The sequence below is a fragment of the Pinus tabuliformis genome, chromosome 5_2 (genome assembly GCF_031772625.1).
Source record: "Pinus tabuliformis cultivar Carrire ecotype Pingquan chromosome 5_2, CPIR1, whole genome shotgun sequence".
NCBI lineage: Eukaryota > Viridiplantae > Streptophyta > Pinopsida > Pinales > Pinaceae > Pinus > Pinus tabuliformis.
In genome coordinates, this window is record NC_142306.1 from 454,968,025 (window position 1) to 454,993,712 (window position 25,688).

A 25,688-nucleotide genomic window follows, 5' to 3' on the forward strand; every position below is an offset into this window, starting at 1 on the left:
CGCATTCTTGTTTTCTCAACAGATGCACGAACGTGCGTCTATCATACCCTTAAGTCACAGTGTCCAAAGCACACATGACTGCGCACCTATTTTTCAGACAGGCACATGGTTCAATGGTCTGTGTCTCGCACAGATGTGTGACCGTTACGAAGTAAGGTAGTCAAGCCACAGTGGCCCCCACAGGGTTTCGTCACGGCATTTCTCCCCTTAGACGCATGGTGCACGTGTTTGAGTTGGAGTTTTGCATGGTGTCTCTGCAAAAAACTCTAAGGTTTGCACGGCAACCGCGTGACTCCAAGTCAGTTGTCGCACAACCAAGAGATATTAACCCTAAAAGTCCGTACAAGGGACCCCTGTATGGCCTACCAACCTCAGAAACTACCAAATTGATGAAGAGTAAGATACAAGCTCTTACCTAGCTCTCCCCGTGTGCATCCCAAGTACTCTAGCTAACTGTGATGACAAGAAAAGATCTAGGAACTCACTTTGACCTCTACATATAAAAAATGCAAATGAGTGATATTTGGCCCCCTTGGCCCTATCTATCGCCCTTTTTTCCATTTTTTGGGGTCAATTACAGAAGCCTAGGATATCCATTGACAAAAGCAGAAGAGACGCAAGGATCAATACCACACCATCTTCATCATGGAACTCTTTGTTCCTAAATATGAAAAAAATCATTTTTGGGTCTGACACACACTCAGAAATTCATGTCAAGTACTCCTCTAGTTCTTTAATTCACAACATTGAATCAATCATAGATTATATGTATGTTTTACACAATGCTTTCACTTGGGGTATTGGTTGTGTCCATTGCAAGAACATCGCACATGATCCACTTCGACCAACACCCCGACAAGGAAATAACATAGTAGGTATCATTCTCCACTTAACATGACAAGCTTCCTCTTAAGATTTGCATATCTTGACATCATTTCTCCAAAATGCACAATAATATACCTAGTCTTGACCATGTTTATCACCACCTCACCTTCGTATATGATAAACATATGTGTTAGTCGATAGAACACCCCCCCCCACCACCCATGGCTCACTTAATCTTTGTAGACCCCTCTTCACTAACAAGAGCCATGACTCCGTCCCACAAACCATCCCATTTACATGCCTTGAAGTTCAGCCTCATTATTCTACACTCATTCCACATGCATACCATTGCCCAAGCCATCTCCGGTACTTTACGACAGATCTAGACATATGCACCTCCACGTCCTACATTTGGCCTATCACTCACCCGTACTACATAGCCCATATATGTGACTTCATCCACCTCACCAACCCAACACGGAGACCAACCAATGGGGTCCTTGCCCTCAGCAAAAAACACCACACTTCCATACAGGTCACCATCATTCTGGGGCACCCATCTCCGTGGTTGTACATCCAAATCACCCTCATATTCTTTTGGAAAGAGTATAATTTTTTTTAGGAAAAATACTCCCATCCACATTTTTTTCCATTCATGTCTTTTAGCTGGTGGAAATTTCTAGTCATTGTTGGTCGAAGCCTACACCTCACCAGCACCCCATTTTCATGCCAATCAGAATATACTTACACCCATCCTGGAAATCCTACAGACTCCAGGACCATCACCCTTAGTGAACATGTTTTGTTCGCTGCCATTTTCACAAACAAACTCCAACCCTGGGCCAGTTGTCCATATCCTCTTATATCGTCAACTCTCATTATCATGCCTTGTCTGATCCAAGTTATTACAATCTGTTTGCATCTCATATTGATTCCCCGACTCAGCATGTCGAGCAGTGAATGCTCCTCTCTTGTTGACTTCACCATTTATATTCCAAGATAGGGGCAGTACCTTGGATATTCTCCCCTTGAATTGATATCCTTGGGTGGCACAATGGGAATTATTATTGCCCACTGATGTCATTGGTCCCTTTGATATTCGACACCAACACAAACTTTCATGTCAAGGTGGTGTCATACTTAGTTACTGTTGTGGTCCTTTCATCTAGTCGAAGACACCCCCATCATTAAGCACCACATCCAATAGTGCTTACACCATGATATGGGGGAGGTACCCAAATTCAAAGACCTATGCATAATGCAACATCCCATTCAATAGTGCTTCACCTATTTTATGCATAAGGGAACCATATTAATTCTATTTGACTAGGAAGCACCCTTGACGGCATCAACAGTTATCATCATCAGCTATCAACATGTCAACTACCACCATGTTGACTGGACAAAACCATTCTTTGCCTGATTGTAATAAGTTACGATTAGTTATAATAATGAGCATGGGACATGCCCTCCTTGTATAGACACACTTTTATTTTTACTCTGTAGGTTTTCACTAGATCATCGCTGCCATTTATACTCAGTCATAGGGATTTTCTCCACTCATCTCCGCAAAAATTATCCTCTTTGTCGAAAGTTGATCAGACTCTCCATCAGAAAAGAAAACATGATTATTTTAGATAAGGTTCCTCCTAACCTCATACATCAAGGGGAAACTGTTAACACCATAAAATCATATAGATGTTAGTACAATTTAGAAGACACTAAATGGTGTCCAGCAGAATGCACAAGTGAGCATGTTCTAGCTAAATACATCATAAAGTTTAAAAAACCAAAGTTCTCCTAAGGTCCAAAGTTTATAAAGCAAAAAAAAATGATCTTGTGCAGCTATTTCTTCGATAAATGCACGTGGGTGGAATATCCTTCGAAAGTCGCGCAGTTGCAAAAAAGGATGACTCAGTGATCTGGGACCAATCTACACACCTGGGGCTGATTCTCTGACATGAGCTCAGTCGAGTACAATCTAATTTGGGTCACCATGAAGATATGCAACCCTCAATGGAATCATCTTGTCCTACTCATGTGTCATTATCATGCATGAACCAAGAGGGGGAAGATGGATTGAAAAAATTCTATATAAACAGTCCATGGGAGAGCCAAAATATGAGACATTGTTATGTTGGCATTGTTGAAGCCAAAGAACAGAATAGCACTAACATGTTGGCCATATTACTTCTAAGAAATCCATCATCCTAGTGAGAAAAGAGGAATCCACCATTGGAGAGTCTTCATAATTCTTTGAGAAAGAGGAGAAACTTGCAAAGAGATTGAGGAAAAGAAACCCCCTTGCTGAGGATTTTTGAGCACCATAGCTCAAATAATTCTCTTCAAGTGTCTAAGATTCATCTATTGTATTCAACCTCTACTACCAACAGTCAATAAAGGGAGATTTTTCCATTTTCTTATTGATTTGTTTGCTCCATTTGAGCATTGTTTGTGTATTTACCTCTTTGTTTAGTTTATGTTTATGTATGCATGGTTTCCACTATTTACAATGTTGTGTGTGTTTAAGTATGTCCACTAAAAACACTAATTTTGCCTATGATCCTTTGCAGGGAAAAATCAATTGTTAAGGAGGTGTCTTTTGGTACACCGTTGCCATAAAAACACTACCACAATACCAATGTTAGTTGGTTGATTAAATTGAACCCATACTCATGTTATTAATTGAAGATAAGTGGGTCATACTACATGGAGGGTTGATTGATTAAGCACTGAAAAATTGCATAATTTATTGTGTTGTTGTTGAAAAAAAACTGTGGGAAATATTGATTCAACATGAATTGGTGTAGAGTTGTATGAGTAGTTGTGTGCACAATTGAGTTAGGTGTGAAGAGTGAGGGCGCAACAAAGTTGTAAGAGAAGAGAGAGAAATAGAGATGGACTTGCAGAGAAAAGGGAAACCAAAAGTGTGGATGTAGCATAGAGAGGAAGGAGTTGTAAGAGACAACAAACATTTCTTTTTGTTTTATGTAATAGAAGTAAGTCACTATTCTCAATTAGAAAATTGTATGAAAATTAGGATAGTTGGTTGAAGCAGTTTGTTCCCTGCATTCATAAGAGGTTGGTGCCTCTTGGTAAGTTGTATATTCCTTATTCGAAGGGGGTTGGGGCCTCCTATGAGTGGTTGGTCAAAAAAAAAAAAATGTGTATTCCTTATTCGAAGGGGGTTGGGGCCTCCTATGAGTGGTTGGTCAAAAAAAAAAAATTGATGTAATTGAGTAGGTGCTTATATTACATCATATTAACAAAAATATTGGTGTTTTTTTCCCTTTTGGGTTTCCACGTTAAATACCTATGTCCATGTGTGTATGTCGCTCATGTTAATAGTGTGCGTTCACATGAATGATATAATCTACTACTTATGTATTTAGTTGTGAATGCTCATATGGGTGAATTCCAAGTTTGAATAGAAAATAAGACTTTTGGATAAAAAATTTAAGTTATATTAATTACTAATTCACCCCCAGCCCCCCTCTCCCCCACTTAGTGATTCCTTATTCCAACAATTAGTATCAGAGCCAAGTTCTTTCAAGAACAATTTAACCACTAGAAGGTTGACCTATAAGGAATTATGTCTAGACAAGAGAATCAAGATGCTAACTCAAGTAAGATACCAGCCATTAGGGGAATTTTGAGGTCTAAAATGTGCCTCTTAAGGAAATTATAAAAGAATAGTGGAAATAATAAAATAATATTAGATCACATCATCAAATTTTATAGGAAAAAAAATAATAAATAATAAATAATAAATAAATAAACTAAAATAAATAAATCAACTCGTATTTTCAACTTATCTCCCTATGGGTTTACTCAATTTTCAAGTAATAACACTCGTTCAATGCAAAATTTGGTTCCTAATCCAAGGAGTACCCATATTGCATACTTTTGGTGGACCCTACTACATGAAAAATGAGAAATACATGAAAAACGTGATTTCAACTCGTATTTTCAACTTATCTCCCTATGGATTTACTCAAATTTCAAATAACAACACTCGTTCAATGCAAAATTTGATTCCTAATCCAAGGAGTACCCATATTGCATACTTTTGGTGGACCCTACTACATGAAAAATGAGAAATACATGAAAAACGTGATTGCAATGACGTTTCTTCATGTATTTCTCATTTTTCGTGTAGTAGGGTCCATCGAAAGTGTGCAACACGGGCACTCCTTTGATGAGGAATTAATTTTGCATCCAACCAGTAATCCTACTCAAAATGCTTGTAAAACCTTAAGGAGATAAGTTGAAAATACGAGTTGAAAAAGTAGCTTTATAATTTTATTATTATTTTAATATTTCTACCTTTTTGCTACAAAAATGGTGAATCATCCCCCATGGTTGACATCATCATCTTTGATCCAGGTCCAGGTGTGAAGAAGGACCCTTCCAAGACCTTTTACTTTCGTGATGTGATAAAATTGCTTTTAAAAGAACATTAACAAATATAGATATAGACTGTAAAGAAGAGGAACATAACAATCATCAGCACATGAAAACAAAAGCTGTTGATAACGGAGTTCGTCCAGGAGGGACTACGTCTCTGGGCCCCGGTGTCAAGATGGTGTAGGCCGCTGCATTATGTGTTGTTAATAAAGATGATGTACACAAAGATGATGTCTTGATCATACAAGGAAGAATGTCCTCATGCAGCAGTGGCTCTAAGAGATGTTCCACAGCTAGAACTCTCAATCAAAAGACTTCTATCAATATGACACAAAACAAGCACTGTGTGCATCCCGCCAACATGGCACAAAATGGATGTCAACGGAAAACACATGCATGGCAACATCAAGAGTATCCCAACAACATACAACAAGGAATACAAAGCATAACATAAAGAGTTATGACAGAAAGTACATCACATAAAAAGATTCTGCATAACATAAAGCAAGGAATCATGACAACATGAAATAAACAAGATCCTGCATCAATCATCAATCATGGATCTGTACAACATAATGCAGAAATAAGAAGTACATGAACACGTCATATACCTCATCACAAAGGGCCATCTGAAGCAAACGCTGTCAAAGTGCTAAAGCTTGCTGAAGCATCGATCTCACAACATCGATCACAAGAAGAACACTGTTCGCACATGAAGATGGACATCTACACTAGCACTTAGAAAAGTGACTGAAAGAAGAAATGAGAGAAAGACAAATCTGAATACACCATCAGATTTGTGGCATCAAGTAGTGCTGAAATGACTGTCCAAAATCTGAATTCTGAGAATTTGAAAATTTGGAGCTCAAGGAATCTTTTAGATTCCCTTGGGATTCCTCAAAGATTTTGTTTTAGGTATGAGCTGAAAATCCGCTGCTCAGATACCAAATATGATTTCACCATTAGGATCCCTGCGAAAAGCCATGAAAAACAAGTATAAACTCGACCATATTTTGACAAAGTGAAATTTTACCTCCTTGGGAAAATTTCATGGCTCATGGTTCCGCTCCCTGTTTTCGTTGAAATCATGGTTCCGCGTGCATTCTGGAATTGACTGGAAAACGCAGAACTCAGATTGAAAAACGGACAATGCCATCGTGTTCGTGGCGATGAGAGATGTAAAATCCATATGAAATTTGTCAATTTCTAAGAAGTTGAAAATTTTGTCTTCCTTCAAAATTCATGGTCCCTGCGTTAAAAAATTATTAAATTGCCTCGATTTGTGTGCCAGCGCCTGTCTCGAAATTCGTGCAGTCCTTCTCCTCCCCCTATAGTTTATGTAATTTTCTAGTAGGGTGGATATCTGAAAGAAGGAGTTTGGCATAATGGTTAAACTTAGAAATTGGTTGATATTGGAGGTCAATTGGTCAAATCCTATGCCTTCTAATTTTACCCTATATCAGTTTTATGAACCAACCTTTACCCTATTAAAAATTTTAAATGGGCGCAATTTCCCAAAACTCACACATATAGGATGTTTTGGTTTTAATAAAATCTGGGCGCATTAAGTGCTGAGCCGCCTACCCGCATGTCGTCCGTTCCATGGTTAACGGATATGCATTGGTTTGACTTTACCAAAAGTTTTTTGCCACGTATTTGGTTGGTTCATTACCTTATGGTATAACAACCTTTATTATGTGTGCCATAAATGGGTTGGCATATAACGTATTGCCTCCGTTATAACTTAATTCAACCATAATATTTTTGTTATACCCCTTTTTTTATATGTGCCACGTAGCTCATACGTTGGATTTTTGTTATATGGATATGGGTTTTGTTTTATATGACATTTAATATATGTGTAACCATATTTGTTATGGTTTTTTTTTATTATATATATATTTTGGGTTTCTTATATATATTTAGTTATTTTAATAACTATAACCCAAAATATTTTATTTCTTTTGCTCTCTTGTTGCAGGTCTAGAAGGTCACTGGAGGAATGCCAAGTGTCAAGTTGCTATGTGGGTCTCACGTGCTGACTGGGATGTCATGTGGTGTCTTGTGGGCCCCATTTTTCTTCTGCCATACCAATTTTTGAGGAGCTCTACCTTTTGCATACGAGCTCAGATTGACAAACCGTTCACGCGCCGCAATTAGGAAGACAAGCTCTACGATCTAGTCCTAGGTCGAAGTCATTCCGATGACTTTGATTTTTGAGCATCCTTGGGTCCTCCTTGTCTTGTGTGTGTTCCCGAAGATCCACCTGGATCAATCTTGAATCCGATTGGTTCTTATAAAGTTTATTTTGGTTGTACATTTTTCTTAGGAGGCCCATTTTAGACCTCAAAATTCCCCTAATTCTTTGATGGGGCACGCTATATTTTTTAGAAAATTAGGATGGATGCGTATCTCATGTCTATAGGGACATATATTTGGAGCTCTATGTTAGTAGATTATGTTGTCCCAACAACACCTCCTATACATGAAAAAGGTAAAAATGTTTATGTGAACAATGCAAAGGCGAAGAATGTCCTTATCTACGATTTTATTCAATCTGAAGTTGTAAAAGTTATGCATTTCAAGTCAACTAAGGAAGTTTGGTACAAACTTAATAAGAGCCATGAAGTAGATGATAAAGTCAAGAAAGTCAAGCTCCAAACCTTCAGAATGAGATTTGAGAGCTTAAGGATGAATGAAGATGAAACCATATCACAATATTTCCTTAGAGGTGATGATGTAACGAACATGATTAGAGGACTTAGTGAAGATATCAAAGAGGAAGTGGTTGTTCAGAAGGTTTTCAGGTCTATTCCTATGAGATTTAATGCCAAAATCGCATCCATCAAGGAGATGACAAACTTGAAAAATATCACAATGGACCAACTACTTGGTACTCTCACAACCTGAGATGAGATTAGGTGAAGTGAAGACTAAACCTAAAGAGGAATCATTCAAAGTGTCTAAGAATAATAAAGAGCACAAATATCACTAAGAATGTTCCAACTGTGAACATGATCAAGAGTTGGATCACTTTTCCAGAAAACTAAAACATGGTTTAGGTAAGTATAAATGAAAGCTACCCTTTAAATTCTTTGATTTGGAAGAGTTGGGAATTTTGCTTCTAATTTCCCTTATAAATAAAAGCTAGAGAAGGATAAAGTTTAGAATCCCATAGAAAAAGCTCAGAAGTATCGGAAGAAGAAATTCTTCAAGAAGAAGGGGCTCTACTCAATCAAAGGTTTCTTATGGAACTTGAAGCTGACTCCAAAACCAAGAATGATTTAAACTCTCAGGAAGAAGAAGAAGGATTATTGGATCTTGAAGGGGATCTCATCAATGCTCTTAATGAATTAATGAAGGCTAGAAAGAGGAATAAGGAAATAAAATGGAAGGTGTTGAGAGAAAAAGAAGGTATGTATAAACTTGATAATGAATAGTTTGTTTATCAAAGATAAAAACTTGAAGAAGCCATTAAAAGAAAACACAACCTATCACATCAACTATAAGGAAAAAAAAAACTTGTGAAAAGATAGAGGATGGGAATAGACTCTTAAAACAAGAGTTGATCAATAAAAAAGATGAGAAGATTTCAAAAGCATGTAAAGGAGAAATTTTATCTCTAAAATTCAAGTTGGAGGAAGAAAAAATAAAGGAAGAGGTTATGAATGATTTGTTCCTTGAATGGGAAGAGAATTGTCACAGTCTAGAAGCAGAAATAGTATCTTTGAGAACAAACCTTGAGAAGTCCACAACTGAGAAGGAATTGGATAGAAAAATTGTTGAAGGAATAGAGAAACTAAATCACATTTTAAACAATCAAAGGTCTCCAACAAATAAATTGGGTCTGGGGTACTCTGAATCACAAAAGTCCTCTAAAGAAAAGACGAGTTTTGGGTTTGCAGGAATTGAAGACCCCGAAAGCTTTACAAATGTATTACAAGGAAGAGTTAGGATAAATACACCAAAACAAAGTCAGAAGAACCATCAACATTAGAGCAAGAATACTAACTTCTAAAACAATTCTCACGATAGAGATGCAAATCAATCAACAAGACAACCATGGTGCCTGTAATTAGCTCAAGCTCATCAATTAATAAATACCAGGAATCCAAAATTGTTTTATGGTCATTTCTACAAATGTCATATCTTTGTACATAAAACCATAAATTTTAGAATTGTCAAAGTTGAAAGAGATGAAAATCTTAGATATAGAAGTTATCTAAATTATAAATCTTAGAATTCATTCCTCGGGAATAGGTATCCTTTATCTCCCTTAATGGATGAAATTGAATGCTTCAAGAGAAATAATTTTGGTCACAAGGCGAGTGTAGAAGCGAGTGTCCAAGCCACAATACATTGAGCAGTTGTTGGAAATGATTTTGATACTATGGGGGGAGGAGAATATATATTAAGGCTAATTTATCTTTTAATGATGATTCTTACTTTCACATTCAAACTTGGCAATCATTAGGTTTACACCCACCATGACCTTATGTGTTGCAAGTTAATTCATCACACATATACACACACACACACAAAGAATGAGAAACAAGAACATAGAACACAAAGGATTTAATATGGAATCCCAAAAGAGTAAAACCAACAATATTTGTTTTATGATGTAAATATGAGATCCTACTTTATTACATCAATTTGTTTGTAAGCCACCATTCATAGGAAGCACCAACTCCCATAGATTGTTTTCTATCATGCACTAGCAAGAATCACGAATTTCTTTCATCTGTAGATACTTGATCAAATTACCATGAAGCACCAACTTCTTGGATTTATCCAAGAACTCACTTGCAAGAGGCACAAACCTTCAAGATATTCTTAGAAACCCACTATATAGAAGCTCCAACTCCCTATTTTGTAGGCTCCAATCAACACTAAATAGGGAAATATTTACTCTCTATAATGGCACCCACTTGGCCTGATTTTAACTCTATATTCTTCAATCCTTGGCCCTCTAAGTTGGAACTCGCTCTGCCTAATTTTATTCTCACCAATTTTCGACCCTCTATCTTTAGCTCATTAAATCTTTGTTCTCCTTAGCAGCCTTTGCTTCACTCAACCCATGCAACACTCCATCTTCTGCTCATTTTACTCATTCTATAGTAGCACACATTTAGCTCTCAATCCTCATGTATACAAAATACTCACCCTTGGATAATATGAAGCTCTATGAGCCTTCCATGCTAAATCATGAAGAGGATCAAGTCCTACCTTCTATGGAGGATTAGGCACCAGATGCTCAAGCAGAGTTGATAGAGGATACATTTTTGCAGAAGAGGTCCATAACTTCAAGACAGGGGTAGCATGAACTTTGGTATATTGTTTTGAAAGGACAACTTCTAGGAAAAGCTAAATGGTACACCGAAGAGAAGGTGGTGGGGGGGGGGGGGGGAGGGGGTGGATTTCCTCACCTCATTTATTAGAAGCTTTTAGGGACCAAAAGCCTCCAAAAATTGAGTGTGATAAAGATTGGATCATTATATTATTTGACATCCATGTCAATGCTTTTAGAGTGGGAAATGTATGGGATCAACTCATAGAACCATTTTTACTGTTGAGACCCAATTTGGAAAATCAAGGTTCAAAACCTTCATAGAGAATTTTGAGGCATCAAATGACATTTGTTGGGGGTAATTTTTTGTTGATTTTTCATAAAATATTTTTTTATATTCTAAATATATACAACTTTCCGATAGTGTAGGGATCACCTCAAACAGAGTCGATATGCAAAAGTTATTCCACTCAGAAGTTGACCTCCGTGTTTCCACCACCATAATTTGAGAGGATGCCACATCAACCCCCATTATTCCTAGAAAAGGGGCTAGACACGTAATTATTATGAAGAAGATGAGTCCATATTGTAACTCTGGTTAACATTTAAAGTAGTCAAACCTAACCACTAGTAGGCTATCAGGCTGTGTTATAATCAAGCCACTAGGAGGAAAAGGGGATCCATTCCTTTCGAGTGCATTTGTTCCATAGAAGATAAAAAATAGCTAAGAGGGATAGGAGATAGCATACACAACAAGATTTGTGCACTATATTAGCAAATAGTCCACTGGCCACTTCATTATACTCACAATCATTTTCTATTCAAAGAAAGAGAGAAGAGTGACCTCACCATCTAGTTGGGTTTTCTCTTGAAAGGGTCTCCTGGGTCATATCTTGTGTCAATTATGGTTTGTGAGTTTTTTATTTCGTTTTTCTCCATTTTTTGCACCATTTTAATTTGCATGCATATGAAGTTAACCATAATCTACATATCCAAGAATCTAAAAATAAAAATAAAATTCTAATAGTGTATATTTTGGATTTTGAAATATAGTTTTACCAAATTTATTGTGAAAAATTGTCCAATGGAATATCCATGGAAGTTTACAAATCATATTGGTATTACAAGAATATTATTTGGGTATATATTGTGGATATTTATAGGGTATCGAGATCGTCTAAGAAAAATTCCTAAAACCCTAGTCATGGTTGATGAATTTGTGAATAACCCTCTTGATCTTGCAGAGGAAAGGTTTTCACAACTGGAAGCACAAGTCAGAGCTATAAATTTTAATTTGAATTTCCTCATGTCAGCCATGATCGATGAGCTTGGGATATTTGAAGAAGATGAGGCTTCTAATGCAGAGGATAAATTAGAGGAGAGATCGAGAGATTGGGAAGAAACAAAGAACCAACTGAGGAAAGGACCCAAAAAGATCAAACCAGTTCGACTTCCATGAATTATTCATATTCCCTATTCAAAATAGAAGTGAAGGTTAATATCAAGTTGTACCAAGGTGAGATCGATGATTTGAAGCTAAATCACTAGATGCAGAAACTAGAAGCATATTTTAGTGTCAATCATATTGAGAAAGAACATAAGATTTCATTTCTAAGGCTAACATTAGAGGGCCATGCCATAACTTGTTGGGAAATCCACACTAAGAACTTGAGGTTGGAGAGAGATCCTCTAGTGACAAAGTGGGAGGAATTCAAAACCCTCATAAAGTCACAATTTTACATTATCGGGTATGTAGAGGACCAATGGATATGGTGGCGCCACCTGAGGCAAAAACCAAGGCACAACATACAAGAGTACACCACATAGTTCATAAACATGGTCATAATGTTGGTTATCTATGGCACATATCGCAAAAGATGAGTAAATTTCATCACCAACTCATCCATTGACATTTGGCCAAGTTTCATCTAGTGAAATTCTTTTTTCCTTTTCATCAAAGTAAGATTCTGTTAGATATTTTCCTTAAAAAGTATTTTTCTAAATTGTGCATTGTTCTGACTTCTTCCCACCACAAGGAAAACTTTCCCTATAACTAATTTAGCCTTTAATTAGTAGAATAGTCATAGTCTTTAAAATACCTATTAATATTAAGCAACCATGCCTTTGCTACTACTTCAGTCTCCCCATCATAATTTTAGGGTCTAAGCTTCTTGAATTCTCCTTGTAGTTCCATTTTTAGTTGTTTTCCTTATTTCAGATGTAATTTTTATGTATTGTGTTCTTATTCTCCCTTAGATTTAGCTTCTTTACATTCAACCACCTCATCATAATTTTTCCACTTGGAAGTCTCTCCTCTGTCCTTTTCCTCCATTACTATTTGCACAATATTAGGATTGGATAATTTTGTCCGTTATGTTATTAATGATTTTTTCTTGTTCTGCATTGAATTTTAATAATTTTTCATGTCTTGCATGGAGGCTTATGAGACTTTTCCTCATATTTCTCATCATATTCATTAATTCCACGATGGGAATTTGCACTTGTTCACCCAGATTTATCTACATCTCATCTTCACCTATGTGAATTTCTCCCCGCGATTCTACCATCACTTGTCCCTTTTATTTACTCTTCTACTTATGTGAAAAAACATGCATTCATTTTTCTAAACAAGACCATGATCAACTCATAGGACACATTGTTGCAACATATTTTACTCTAATACCATATGTAACATAGTCATTTTTTTTTAACTTAATATGTACATTGTTTATCACAATAAAAAGGAAACCATTGATTTTAGTTGAAGAGAGAGAATTTATCATTAATAGATCAATATATATTTGTTTTCTATACAATACATTGAAATATATTTCCAATCTTGAATATGGTGTTTAAGTAGTTCTCTCCCATTTAGTAAGGTTCACATTCATTTCTACACACTCTCCTTGGCCCCAAGGCCATGGCTATGCAAGGTCGTTCGCCTAGCTTAAGTCACCCATAGTAATGATATATGTTGTTTCTATAAATTTATATCATATCTCCATTACAAACTATATCCCGGCACATGTTATATATCTGGTCTCAATGCATTATTGTAAAGTCTTTATATGTTATATTTTCACACACAATATATAAATATAGACAGATCATTGTTAATACATTTTGCTTGCTTCCATTCTATGATGGTTTTATACATATATGAAATGTATGAATGTTGTAAATGTTAGAAAGGCCCTCGTGGCACCTTACTCCAATGTGAAGATTGTGTGGATAATTTCCCATGTGAAGCATTCATGTGGAAGGATTCCACGTGTTGGAGTATACCCCACCCATGTGATCTCCCCTCATTGACGATGATGGTTTTATTTGGTTTAATCAATGGTGGGAATGAGATTCAACACCATTAGTGTAATCAACTACCCTCTGCCCCTAAGTTGCATTGTGCCATTTTCATTGTGACTTGGTCAAGAGAAGAGCTTTGTAATAATGAGGAAACCATTGGAAATTCAAGGTATAGTAAAATGATTATAAGATTACCACCATGGATTTGTTTTCTCTTGATGGTATCTTGATGAGGATAGTGTTGGTTGTTGACTGAGGCATGGTTTTCACATCAAGTCTGAAATTGACCTTGTATTCCCTCACTATTTACTTTCCTTTTTCTTATTTATTAGTGAAATTTCTTAGTAATATTTATGGCATAAATATAAGCATCTAATTTCTTTTGATGTTGTATAATTCATGGGGTAAGATTACGACTTCTTCAAGAGATTCTATCAAAGACCAACTATAATAGCCTCAGGTTAAAAGTTCATGTTAGAAAGTTAATCAAGGCACAAATAAGACCAAGGTCAAGGGACACGTATTCCAAGCTGAATGTTGAGAAAAATATTCTAGTGGGTGTTCATTTGGTTATTATGGCTAAGGAATTGGCAAAGGAAAAGAGGCATTAATTGACATTTTATTTATGAAAATAAATGAAAATATGAGAAAAGGGAGATGAAAGGTCATAGATTTGCATGAGAGGAAAGTTGAAGGAAAAATAGAGGAAATTGAAGAAAATAGAGACCTAAATGATGAAAAGACTGAAGAGGATTAGTTCACATCTTTTTCTCGTTTAAACTTCTATTAGTTCAGTTTTGGATCTCTCTCTATTCTCTCATACTATTGCACACTTAGAGCATTATTGGATCACTCCAGCATTGGAGGAAGGAAAGGAAAGAAAGGACAAGAAATCAAAGCAATGCAAGGAAAAGTTGGATCAAGCAGCTTTGACAAGAATACTTGTAGGTAACAGGTTGTATGTGTGATTTCCTAGCTGGTTTGCAAATGCATGGCACATTCTCGTATGTATGTCATTCTCTTGATGTCATTGGCATGGGTTTTTCCAGGTGTGACATTGGTTTCAGTATTGCCTTGTCATTTCTAGATAGCCATGTTTTGATGGGTTTCTTTCATTTGGTTGAGCTTTGGATTGTCGAATGATTTTGGAACTGGGTGAGGTGGTCTTAGGAAAATTCACAAGGGCCTAGAAATCCCTTAACCAATTTTGGCGGGATTGCAGTAAAGGCTCAAGGTGGATGTGGGAAAATTCCTCAAGATATTGGTGAATCAATTCTGAGGCATCGAAGCTTGTTTTGGGCCTAGTAATCCCTTGATCGATTTTGGCAAGATTGCAGTACAGATTGGTTGTTTATGTATTGGTTTTGGGCCTAGTAATCCCTTGACCAGTTTTGGCGGGATTGCGGTAAATCCTGAGGGTGGAGGTGGTTTTATCTCTCGGAAGCCTTGGTTGTTTTTGTCTTGAGTCCCACATTCATGCTTGGAATATGGCACAGGGGTGATTGGTGGAAAGAAATATTTGGTTTAGCTCAATCTATGGTCGGGTGGTGCGTGGAAGTCCCTGACTTAGTTGGCTTTTGCATATGTTAATCAAGGCTCTTTCCTTTTGTATTTCATAAGTAATTGTACTTTTTATCATGTGGCTTTGATGGCTATTATTTCATGGTTATTATTCTAGTTATATGTTCGTTATAAGCATGGATTCACAACAGGTTCTAGTTATGGCTCTTGATATGTTTGATTTGTTGATGAATGGTTAGTGAATGCATGAGCTAAAAAATGTTATTGCATCTATTATGAGAGGGAATTAGACCTTCTTGATGATTTTCAGATAAGTATCATACCCCTATGTGCAGATATGAATTCATGACATGTAGATTACATATTATCAATATGTTTGATGAAATGACTATCATGGTTATGCATGGTTAGGTTAAGTTTTGATCAAATTTTTATATGAATTTCTTTTTCCTGATGTTATTCATTATTCCATAAAGTTTCACTAAGTTCTGGGTAGTGGTCTGCTGGCTGACCTAGAATTTAGGCTCACAATTTGAGATTGTGCCCTCTAAATTGAAGAGTTCAGGTCACAACTGCTACTTGATAGGCTTATTTGTGTGGTTGGAGGCCATAAAAACATGGAGGCTTTTTCATACATGTGGTTGGGAGCCCATGTCACTGAAAAATAATTCCATCTTTGGTTTTGGGCACTAGTTGTGGTTTTTGGCTCCTGGGTGTTCTGTAGCCCCTGTAGGATGTTGCAAATGGCCAGTTTGTCATCAGTAGTCGACCCCACTTCCTTAATGGGACCTATGAGGCTAGTTCATGTCATAGTAGCCATTCCTCTCATGTTTACCCTAGCAGACTCATGAAGGTGGGTAAGTGGGAGAGGGGGTGGTTACATATTAGTATCAGAGCAGGTTTTGTTCTTATTGGGCAATATCTAATACAACATATTTTGGTATCAGATCATGGTTCAATACTTGTATTGAATGGGCATAATGTGTTTGTCATGCATCCATGTCAATGTGTATATTATTTGTATGCAAGCATTGTCATGGTTATGGTTGTCGTGCATGAGGCCATGGTATGTAGTTTGTATTTTCATGTATGATGTCGATATATTGATATGATTATGTATATACATGCATCGTACTAATTTCGACTGATTTTGTAGACGAGATAGCCTCCCATGAACTACTCTGAGGTATGTTGGTTATGTTTGGATTTGGTTTATTAGACATGGTATGTTTGCAGGAAGAAGAAGATCAAAGATGACTAGCAAAATGGTGGATTACAGCTCATGAAACTCTCCTTACAGAACAAATGAGAAGCTAAGAGAGGGGTACAATCTAAACATAGTAGATGCATTGAGAAGTTTCGTCACACCCTCATCCCACATCCACCCAAGTAACCATTCCAAATAGGGTAAACATGAGATGAGAAGCTACTATGATCATATTCGACCTCTTGTGTGACCTTAAGGAAGTGGAATCAAGAGAACATCACACACAATCATCCAACATCATCAACATAACCCTAAGGAGACAAGTCAGCCACTCAAACAGCCTGTCCATGGGCCCCACTGTCATTCTAGATCTCTTAGGCCATAGTCGCTCTCATGATATGGGCAAGGGAGTGACTTGCAACCTAAATTCGCTCTCACAGGCATGCCTGCAAGGGACTAAGGACCAAAATTTCCAGTTCTATGCTAGCGAACCTAGGATTTAAGCCACTTTTTCAAGCCCAAAACCCAAGCCACTGCCCATAATGGAGTGATAGCTTAGAATTAGTAAAAATATAGGGAAAAAATGATACAAAAAAAAACACTGAACAAGACCATAACCAGACACCTATTAGCCATGACAGGAATTTCGTCAAACACATCATCAACATGTAACCTACATGTGTAAACAACATGATTACATGTAGGGATCTCATACTTATTTGGGAATCGTTATGAACCATTGTTCCCTCATTTCATTTGCTGCATTATCATGTATGAGGCCATAGATACACCATCCATTCATTTCCAAGTAAAAACATGTTGAGATCCATACATAATTGTTGTCATAAAATATACATATAACTAGAATAATAGGAACAGAAATACCATAAACATCTCAACCATCAAAATATACATATACATCAATACATTTGCACATGGAAATCAAGGGAATGGATTTCTCATTAATGAATGCATTAAACCAACCGGAGATGGGACTACCATGTTCCACCCGACCATAGAATGGATGAGCCAAATCTCTCTTCATCCATTCACCCCCGTCCCATATTCCAAGCATGAATATGGGACTCAAACCAAAAGAACTCAACTAGGGCATACCGAGGCTAAACCACCTCACCCTTATCAATAAAAGCCAGGCTTTACCGTAGTCCATCCCGGATCACTAGGCACACACAATGAACAAATCATAATAGGATTTACCATGATATCCATCTGATCACTAGGCCAAACAAGCAATGATGCCACCGGACTTCTCCACCTACAACATCAGGAATTTTCCTGTCTCCTAGTCTCTCAGGATTTACCGCAATCCAAACTCAGATCACTAAGCCCTAAATTGAGAACCACTCTCAAGGCTTTACCACATATCCCAAACCTGGGATGACTATGCCCAATGAAGAGAAAACCACCTCTAGGCATTACCGTATATCTTGCCATTCACTAGCAAGGATTCCTAGGCCATCCGAGGCAACACAAAATCTCACTTTACCGCAACCCACAGTCTGGTTGAAGGGTTACTAGGCCATGTGTTTTATCATTTCAGAGATCCACCTCACTCAGCTTTGAATCCATCTATAAATCTAGCTCAAAAAAACATGAGAACCCCATCACTCCATGGCTATCCAGAAATGGCAAGGCTAGGCTAAAAACACTGTCACACCTCGCAAAACCCATTTCATGATAGAAAAGAACCACATGAAATACCATGCATGATAGATCTAGCAGGGAAAATACACATGCAAGTCGATACCTGCAATGAAGCCTATTTTAGCTGCTTGATCCTGCCTTTCCATTCTTGATCCTTGGTTCCTCTTTCCTTCTTTGCTTTCTTGCTCCAATGCCAAAGTTCTCCAAGAAAAACTCTAAGTATCCAAGAATATGAGAGAGAGAATAATGAGAGTGCTCCAAAACTAAACTGACAAAAGGTTACCAACTAGTCCTCAGAATCCTTTTTATGAATGAGGCCTCTATTTTCTTCATTTTCAATTATTTTCCTTCATTTTTCTCCTCACATGCAACCTGTGACCTTTCACCTCCTTTATCTCCTAATTTCGATTATTTTCATAAATAATTGTGCCAAAAATGCCATTTTGCCTTTCCAAAGCCTCAACCATTGCCTTTGCCAACTTCCTTATTGATAAACAACCAAATGAACACCGCCTAGGATATCTTTCCCAACATTCAACTTGGAATAAGTGTCCCATTCATCCGTGTTTATTGTTTTTAACTTTTGTTACATGAAATTTTCACCAGGACTGTTACAGAACCCTCTACCTTGGGGGACACCGTCCTCAGTGTTCAATCACTCATATACCTTAGCAACCTACTGAAAAAATAGATACTGCTCATGGAGCTTTATAACATAGCTCGATGTAGTATTTACAATGAAATATCTTCTCAAAGAGAAAAGCATCATGACGACATACCGCATAGTGGATCTTTATAACACAACTCATTACGTTATTTAAATGATCATCCTGTTGAGTGTCAATCCACATGACGTGATAACATCATGATAACATAATCACACGATAGCATAATAACATGATAACATAACCATAATGGCATGAAACTCATACCGCATAGTGGAGCTTTATAACACATGCTCATTACGGTATTTACATCCATACACATGGGTACATATAGAAACATCACCATAAATATAGATACCAAATCATATGCCAAATTATATACCAAAAAATATATCAAACATATACTAGTCATCATATCTAAGCACATATCAAAACATCATATAGCATATATCCAACCATCATAAAACATATATCCAACCACCATAAGAAAATACCAAACCAACATAAGCAAATACCAAACCACCATAAGAAAATACCAAACCACCTTGTCAAGCCGCTTTGCCTCAATCGGAAAACAAGGAAGGATACATGGCCTGCATTTGATCCTCCATCTCCCATGTAGCTTCATCAAGACCAAAGTGCTTCCATTTCACTTTAACTTGCTTGATTTCTTGATTTCGAAGCATGAGAACCTTTTTTTGCAATATACATTGAGGCTCCAGCTGGACTTGTTCATCTAGTTCCACCTGTAATATAGGCCAGTCAATGAGATGATATATAGCCTTAACATATTTCTTAAGAAAAGATACATGGAAACCATAATGGAATTTCATTTTCGGAGGCAGTGCAAGTCGATAGGCTACTGGCCCATTCCTCTCAACAATGTTGAAGTGTCCACAAAATCATGGTGCCATCTTAGCACATGATCCAATCTGCAAGGATCTATTCTTTGGTTTGATGCGCAAGTACACCTGTTCCCCAACTTGGAACTCCTTGAACAACATGTTCCTATCTACATAACTCTTCTGCCTATACTGTGCTACCTTTAGATTCTTCTTGATCACCTACATTTCCTGTTGCATGTCTGCCAATATATATGGTCCAATCAACACCCTACTATCTAGATCACTCCAGTTGATGGGAGTGTTACAACTCTACCCATACAATGCCTCAAAAGGACTCATCCTCAGTGACTCCTGATAACTGTTGTTTTATGTGAACTCTACCAAAGGGAGATACTCTTACCACTTCCTTTGTTGGTGCATCACATACATCCTCAACATATAATCTAATATCATGTTGACCCTCTCTGTCTATCCATCTATCTGAGGATGATAAGTTGTGTTGAAGGCAAACTCTGTGCCCAAACCTGAAAATAGCTCCTTCCAAAACTTGCAATTGAACTTCACATCCCCATCTGACACAATATTCTTTGGAATGCCATGTAGTCTAACCACATCTATGATGAATACCTGTGCCACATCACTAGCTGAGAATGTAGACTTCACAATAATTAAGTGTGCAACCTTTGTTAACCTTCCCCCAATGACCATGATGGAATCATGTTGCTTCACTATCTTCGGAAACCCTATAATGAAATCCATGGAGATAATCGCCCATTTCATTCTAGAATTGAAATCGGTTGTAGTAGTCCACCTAAATGTTTACACTCTGCTTTCACTCGCTGACAGTCAAAACACCTAACCACAAATTCTACTACATACCTCTTCAGATTCAACCAATAGTAATATCTCTTCACTGTAGTCAATGTCTTCTAATAACCTGGGTGACTTGAATATGGTTTTGCATGAATCTCCCTCAAGTTCACCTTCTTAAGCTCACTATTATTTAGTACATATATCCCGTCTCGGAACCTGACCAATCCATCTGTTGTAAGACGATAGTCCATGCCCTGTGCACTTTCACCTATACCTGTACTTATACTGCCACCTGTACCTATACCACTACATGTACTTGCACTTGTACCACTACATGTACTTGTATTATCATCCTACTGCAACTTGTGCAAAATCTCCATAAACCTGACATCTATTGTCCTGTCTGCAATATCCTATCCTGTAAGTTCATCCCATAGGAGCTTACGGCTGCCAAGTGATGTACCTATACCCATCTGCTGAGAGAATCAACCACCCTATTCTCTTTACCTTTGATATACCTGATCTAAAAATCAAACTCGCTTATCATGGCCAACCATTTCGCCTACCTAGCATTTAGATTCGGCTGGTCAAGCAAATAGCTCAACCCAATGTGATCACTCATAAGCACAAACCAACTACCAAGAATATAGTTCCTCCACAACTTTAGTGCATGTATAATCGCTGCTAACTCAAGATCATGTGTCAGGTAGTTTTGCTCATGCTCGTTTAGTTTTTGGGACTCATAACATACTACCTATCCATCCTGCATAAGGACTCCACCAAGCCCTCTCTTGCAAGCATCTGTGCATACCACAAACTCTTTGTCTAGATCTGCAATCTATAGCATTGGTGCATGTGTCAACAACTGTTTAGTTTCTCAAATCTAGCCTCACACTCCTCTGTCCATTCGAACTTCTTACCTTTCCTTTGCAATGATGTAATAGGATAAGAAATCTACGAGAAGTTCCTAATGAACCTCCTATAGTAGCCTGCCAAACCCATGAAATATCTCACCTCATCCACACTCTTAGGAGCTACCCACTCCATGATGGCCCTTATCTTCTCTAGATCTACTGCAATGACCTCCTTGGAGACAACATGTCCCAAGTAATGTACCTCAGCCTAAAATAAACTACACTTGTTGAGCTTATCATATAGCTGATGCTCTCTCAACAACCTCAACACTACTGCTAAATTCTCAACATGCTCTTCCTCATTTTTAGAGTATACTAGTATATCATCAATGAACACAATAACAAACTTATCCAAATATGGATGCAACACACTATTCATCAAACACATGAATATAGCTAGAGCATTAGTTAAGCCAAATGGAACAACATCAAACTCATAATGCCCATTCCTGGTCCTGAATGTAGTATTGTAAATTTCCTCCTCTTTGATGTGTACCTGTTGGTATCTAAATCTCAAGTCGATCTTCGAGAACACTACTGGTCCCTTCAACTGATCAAATAAGTCATCAATCCTCAGCAAAGGGTAGTTGTTCTTGATAGTCACTTTGTTCAACTACCTGTAATCAATGCATAATCTGACAGTACCATCTTTCTTCCTCCCAAACAAGATTGGTGCGCCCCAAGGTGATACACTTGGCCTAATGTATCAGATGTTCTCATCCTATAAGGTGCTTTTGATGTTGGAGCTGCCCTTGACAATAATTCAATAGAAAATTCTACCTACCTGTGAGGTGGCTACTCTGTAATGTCCTCAGGAAATACATCGTGAAATTTCTGCAATGTTGGGTATCTACTCAACACATCTACATCCTCAACCTCCTTACCCTTACATATTAGAAATGTGTACTACAAATAGCTTGCGCCCTTTCATGCGGCTACACTTTTCTTGCATAGATGTCACCATCCTAACTGATGTGGCTTTCCTCTTACCCTGCAAGACTCTTGGTTCCCCATTGTCATCAACACACTCGATAGATTTGTCTTAGAAATCTACCTTGGTTCTATGTCGATACAACCAATCCATGCCCAACAACATACTATATGACCCCAATGATAATACATTCAAATGTGTTGTTGCAGGCATATCATTTAAATCAAAAGTGCAAGATCTTACCCAGTGATGAACTCGCTTCTTCATACCTATAGCCAACTGCACTAACCAAGGCCCTACATGAAATTCCTTTTTCAAATCACACTTATCCACCAAGTCAGGACTAACATAGCTATGATCAAATCTAGGGTCAATCAAAATATAAATAACTTGATCACAAAACTTACTGTCCATCTCAATGATAGATGCCTGGTGTTCTGCTTGCATGTTGTCCGCTTCTACATAGATACATGGAATACTCTAACTAACATCCCCAACAGTCTGCGCCTCCTGTACACTGTATATGTTAAGGTTTTCCTTGACACATGTCCAACACTCCAACCGACGAGTACCAACACCTCTATGATATTGTTGCGACTCATGTCCCTGTCTAGCTACATTAAATATATTTTGTGGTGCCACATTCTCTTTCCCATCTGCATGATGAGCTCTTGTCCTCTTAGGCTACCATTTATCTTTACCTTTTTCCTTTCCTTTCCATCAATGTTGAGATTCATTCTTACACTTTGATTGTTCATAGAAATGCTTGAGTTGTCCAATAACTTCCTCAAGTTACCAAGGCTCATCATACTCAATCTGATCTTTAAATGATAATGGTAAACCACTTACAAAACTCTGAACTTTAGCCTTCTCATTAGTAAGATATGATGCATATCTCAATAGCTCTAGAAACTTGGTTGTGTACTCTTCATCTGTCATCTATCCCATATTTAGCTCATAGAATTATTTTGCCTTACTGTCATAGTACCTTTTTGACAAGTACTTCTTCCTAAAAAGTATCTTGAACTTCCACCATATCAAGTCATCTATCCTAATGTCTCTAACCCACTTAACATATTCCCACTAGATGCCTTCTTTACCTTTCAAGATGAAGATAGCTATTACGACCTTTATGTTATCCATGTACTCATGCAACTAAAATAATTTGGTCATTCCAAGTATCCAAGCCTTTGCATCTTCTGACTTCTTCATATCTCCGTCAAAAGTAGATGGTTTTGATTTCTTGAACTCGTCCAGAAATTATCCCCTATCATTCCTCATATAAGGATGATAACAATGACAATCATGATGTCTATCAGAACTAGAACTAGAATAATACCTGTACTCGTTGCCCCTCTTTTCCAGAGTGTCCAAAAACCTGCCATCTCTCACTATATCAGATTTATCCAACTTGTGTCTACTAGGAAATCTATTTCCATATGCCTCATTATTTTATCCTCATGTCCATAGCAGATCTGAAGCAGCCCTTATCGCTGCAAATATGACAAACTCTAAAGAAGTATAATATTCACCTCTAGATTCTTCTCTTGTGCTTGTATGATCAGGTCATTATCAACCTTACAACTACTTATCTATTCCTTCAATCTTCTCAATGTATTGGCCAAATCAGAAGTATGCCCCACACAACACTACTCATCTGATGCATAGGGATATTCTACGTAATCTACCACCTTGCTAGCCATTTAATCTTTCTTCCTGTAATGCATAATATGTCAGATAAACCAAATCACAATAAATCGATGTACCTTACTATAACTTGGGGAGGATACCTTGTCTGCAAGACCCCAAATTAGTGTGATACATGTATAACAAAATCATAACAACATATCGACATACACAAGTAAATGTATCAACAGATAAACATCACTCTAACAAGGATCTAGTCATCAATGCAAGGCCATATCAACAATGCATGTTATGATCTCATGCATGACAACAACCATTACTCCACTATACAAATTTCCACATGCAACCAACAACATGCATAAGCAATGCCTAACCAACTACAAATACACATCAACGCATGTAGTTGAGCATAATCGATCAATCCTTGTAATCAACCTACAAGATTGATAAATGTAATCAAAATACTCAAGGATGTAACCTAAAGATCAACATAAAATTCTCCATGATAACCATACTACAACCCTAATCCATCATCAAGCAAATGCAACAAGTATATAAGTGTAAGAGACACACATGCAATAGACATGTATGCATGACCAACACATTCAACCCATATAGTCTGAGAGTTGAACCATGCTCTGATACCACTTTGTAACTCCCTCCTCCCACATTGTCCCAAGTAACCATGCCAACCAGGGTCAATATGAGACGAGAGGCTACTATGATCTGATTCGACCTCCTATGTGACCTTAAGGAAGTGGAATCGATAGAACATCACACACAGTCATCCAACAACATAACCCTCAGGAGACAAGACAACCACTCAGATAGCTTGTCCCTTGGTCCCACTATTTTTCTCGATCTCTTAACCCATATTCACTCTCATGCTATGGGTAAGGGAGTGACCAACAACCTAAAGTCACTCTCACAAGCTTGCTTGCCAGTGACCAAGGACCAAAATTACCAGTTCTGTGCCAGCGACCTCGGGATTTAAGCCACTCTTTGAGGCCCAGAACCCATGCCACTGCCAAAAATGGAGTGATATCTTAGAATTAGTAAAAATACAGGGAAACAATGATGAAAAAAATAACTGAACAAAACCATAACTAGATCCCTACTAGCCAAGACAGGCATTCCATCAAACACATCATCAACATGTAACCTACAAGTGTAAACAACATAATTAAGTGCAAGAATCTCATACTTATCTGAGAATCTCTATGAACCATTGTTACCTCATTTCATTTGTTCCATTATCATCTATTATTCCATAGATACACCATCCATTAATTTACAAGTAAAAACATGCTAAGAGCCATACATAGTTGTTGTCATAAAATATACATATAACGCATAATAGGAACAAAAATACCATAAACATGTCAACCATCAAAATCCACATATACATCAATATATTTTCACATAGAAATCAAGGGAATGAATTTCTCATTAATGAATGCATTAACCAATTGAAGATGGGACTACAATGTTCCAACCAACCATAGAACGGTTGAGAAAAATCTCCCTTTAGCCATTCACCCCCGTGCCATATTCCAAGCACGAATGTGGGACTCAAACCAAAAGAACTCAACCAGGGCATATGGAGGTTAAACCATCTCACACTCATCAATAGAAACTAGGATTTACCGTAATCC